This window comes from Gossypium arboreum, chromosome 11, assembly GCF_025698485.1.
Source record: "Gossypium arboreum isolate Shixiya-1 chromosome 11, ASM2569848v2, whole genome shotgun sequence".
Classification (NCBI taxonomy): Eukaryota; Viridiplantae; Streptophyta; class Magnoliopsida; order Malvales; family Malvaceae; genus Gossypium; species Gossypium arboreum.
In genome coordinates this window covers 30,657,308-30,660,961 of record NC_069080.1, presented here as the reverse complement: position 1 = coordinate 30,660,961, position 3,654 = coordinate 30,657,308, and the positions used below count along the sequence as shown (strand labels likewise).

General features: G+C 33.3%; 1 non-coding gene across 1 annotated transcript; it reads left to right on the top strand.

The window, feature by feature from the left end:
- Window positions 1–2,686: 2,686 nt before the first annotated feature.
- LOC128284806 (small nucleolar RNA R71) lies at window positions 2,687–2,793 on the top strand. Its single transcript, XR_008275229.1, has one exon. It is a non-coding gene; the product is annotated as a small nucleolar RNA R71 (small nucleolar RNA).
- Window positions 2,794–3,654: the final 861 nt, after the last annotated feature.

The following is a 3,654-nucleotide window of genomic DNA, read 5'->3' as shown; positions in this document are numbered from 1 at the left end:
GTTTATTACCAAATAACCAAAATGCCCTTCCTTACTAAACTTCCAAAATTTTCCATGCATGCCTATTTTAATCCAAAAACTTAGAAATTGAGAAAATTACTCTTTAAGGACCTCTAATTAATATTCCAAATCAATTTCATACAAATTGCTTCTAGAATCCAAGTTTTGCAATTTATTCAATTTGGTCCCTAATTTCCAATTGGACATCTTACACTTAGAATTTCTTCATGAAACTTTAACACATGCTTATTTTCATATCCTAGACCTTATAATGATCATGAAATAATTATTTTAACATAGGATTTGTGGTCCTAAAACCACTATTCTGACTAGGCCCTATTTCGGGATGTTACAGGCCATGTTTCTTTACTCAGATCGTGTGGATTTGTCGTTCGCTTCTCTTGCGATCGTGTATAACAAGCTGTGTGACTCTCTACAGCTGTATGGCTTTGATTTAATCCATTCCCCTTGTTCACGTGAGCGTGTGCCCATGCCGCGTAGGCCACATGGCCATGTCACTAAGTTGTTTAGTCTACATCAAACCGTGTGGTCTTTTTTTTTAGAATTAATAGAAATAAATGTAAAAAATAAAATACTAAAAATGTAACACAAATTAATAAAATTAAAAAAAAAAACACTCGGGTTGCCTCTTGAAAAGTGCTTATTTAGAGTTTAAGCTCTATTTCCCTTTCAAACACACAATTAATTCAGGTTTTGGAGTCGGAGCTCTTCTCTCTCGTTATCAATATCACCACCTAGATAAAGTTTGAGTTGATGACTGTTTACCTTAAACATTCTATATTCAGGGTATGTTACCTCAAATTTTCCATATAGGAGTATGTGTTTTACCATAAATGGATTCGACCATCTTGACTTAAGATCTTCAAAGAACATTCGTGGATCTAAATTGTCTAGCAACATTTTGTCTCCAACTTTGAATTGGTTTGTCCTTTTTAAATATACACCATGATGTTGCTTTGTTACTTATTTATACATGCTTAAGTTCTAATAGGCCTTTATTCATCAATCATCTAGTTCATTGAGCTGTACCATTTTTCTTTACATGTCTTTTGATTTCTATCACCTTGAATAGGACACGATTTTAACATGTCTTCATGAGTAATTTTCTATAAAGAATGTTGAGCCACATGATTAATGAAATCAGCAGAATAATGGATATCATCTCCCTAACTAGAAACTCTCATAACATCACATGCTTGAAGAGTAACCTCTTCATCACCTACCCTCAACATAAATTCACCATTACCCACATCAATAATAGTTCTAGTAGTGGCTAAAAAGGGTAGACCTAAACTTATAGGTACCTTAATATCCTCATCCATGTCTAGTGTAACGAAGTCAACATAGAATATGAATTTATCTACTTTTACAAGTATATCTTCAATAATGCCCTTAGGATATTTAACAGATCTGTCAGCTAATTGAATATTCATCCTAGTAGGTTTTAGTTCCTTGAGAATAAGTTGTTTGAATATTTTATAAGACATTAAATTTATACTAGCACCTAAATCAGCCAATGCTTTAGATAAACTACCAATAAAATAAGGGATAGTAAAACTCCATAGATCTTTCAGCTTAGCGAGTAGTTTGTTTTGGAGAATGATTGAGCATTTAAGTCCATAATGGATAGCTCTTTTAACTTCCTTTTTTTTATAACAACTCCTTTAAAAATTTTGCATATTTGGATATCTGCGAAAGAGTTTCAACAAAAGGTAAGTTAATTGTAATTGTTTAAAAAGTTTTAAGAAATCTACCAAATTGTTTGCCCATGCAGCCTTTCTTCAACTTTGTCAGATATGAAATTTGTGGTTTGTATTCTTTGACTACCGACTTATGTTCTTTCTTGCATTCTTCAACGCCATCATTTTTCTCAATAGCTTCTGGATTCAGCTTCTTTTCAGGCTCAGTTAACACCTTTTCTCTTCATAAAATGATTGCGTGGACTTGCTCTTTTGAGTTGGTTTCAGTGTTACTAGGTAACCTACCTTGTTGTCTCTTTGAAACCAATTTAGCAAGCTGGCTAATCTAATTTTTGAGACCCTAAAGATGTCTGCTGATTCCTCAAAGTTATTTCAATGTTTGGAATTGAGTTTTTGACACTAAAATAAATTTAGTCAACATCTCTTCAAGATTCAACTTCTTTTCTTGTTGATAAGATTGCTGAAAACTCGGAAAGGGTTGTGACCTTTGATTTCCTTGACCGCAGCAAGAAAAATTCAGATGATTTCTCTAATCTGGGTTATAATTATAGCTATAGGGGTTATTTTGAGGTTTATAATTATTACCCATAAATTTGACTTGCTCATGCTCCATGTTAGACTTGAAGGGCAAACATTTCGGATTGATCATCCCCGTTCCAATCGCATCACATTGCATTACAGAATTCACTTGTTTACTAAAACTCAAACCATCAATTTTTTTACTAAGAGCTTCAATGTGACTTTCCAACATAGCAATTACATCTATATTAAAAACACCGGCTGTCTTGGTAGGCTTTGTTCTCATAACTTGTCATTGATAGTTATTCGGTGTCATCTCCTCAATAAATTCTTGGGCTGCCTCAGGTGTTTTATTATTCAGTGTTCTGCTAGCTGTAACATCAATTATTTTCCTAGACGAGGGATTCAAACCATTGTAAAAAGTGTGAACTTGAAGCCACAAAGGTAATCCATGATGAGGATACTTTCTCAACAGATCCTTAAATCTCTCCCATACGTTATATAATGTCTCAAGCTTAAATTGAGTAAAAGAAGAGATATCATTCCTCAACTTGACTATTTTGCCTAGTGGAAAATACTTCAACTTAAATTTTCAATCATCTGAGCCCAAGTAGTGATAGAATCCCATAGAAGTGAATTCAACAACTGTTTCACTTTATTCCTCAAAGAGAATGGGAAAAACTGTAGGCGTATGACATCATCAGTAACACCATTGATCTTAAATGTGTCATAGGTCTCCAAAAAGTTAGCTAAATGAGCATTTAAATCTTTATCTTGCAACCCATCAAATTGAACATACTACTGCATCATCTGAATTGTGTTTGGCTTAATCTCAAAATTATTTGCAGCAACAGTCGGTTTGTCAGCCCCAATCAAAGTGGGCTTAGTATAGTCATACATAGTTTAAGGAGCAGGATGTGTAGGAAGTTCCGAATTACTAGGATTAATATTCATCTCCACAGTAATGTCCTTTTGCTCTTGATCGTCTATGAAAATCTATTGTTGACCTTGTCTTGCTTCTCTAACCTCTTTTCGATTTTTGCGAGCAACATTTTCAATCTCACTATAAAAATGGTTTTAACGGGTTACCTCTAGTCATAAACCAAAGGAACCTGTAAGAATCAAACAAAAGTGAATCAACATCTAAAAATAAATTAAAAATAACAGATTAAAATTAAAATAAAAAAGGGTTAAAGTAATAGAAATAAAGTTTTCCTAATATTCTAGTCCCTGACAGTAGCACCAAAAACTTGATAGCCACGAAGCTAACTAAAAATTTTACTAAGGCAAGTGCACCTCAATTAATAGCATAGTTATGATGAGCAAATATATCATTCCCACGAGGACTACAAGTACTAGTAATTACCGTCTTTTTATTATTTAACTGATTAATTCAAATGATCGATTAAAACTA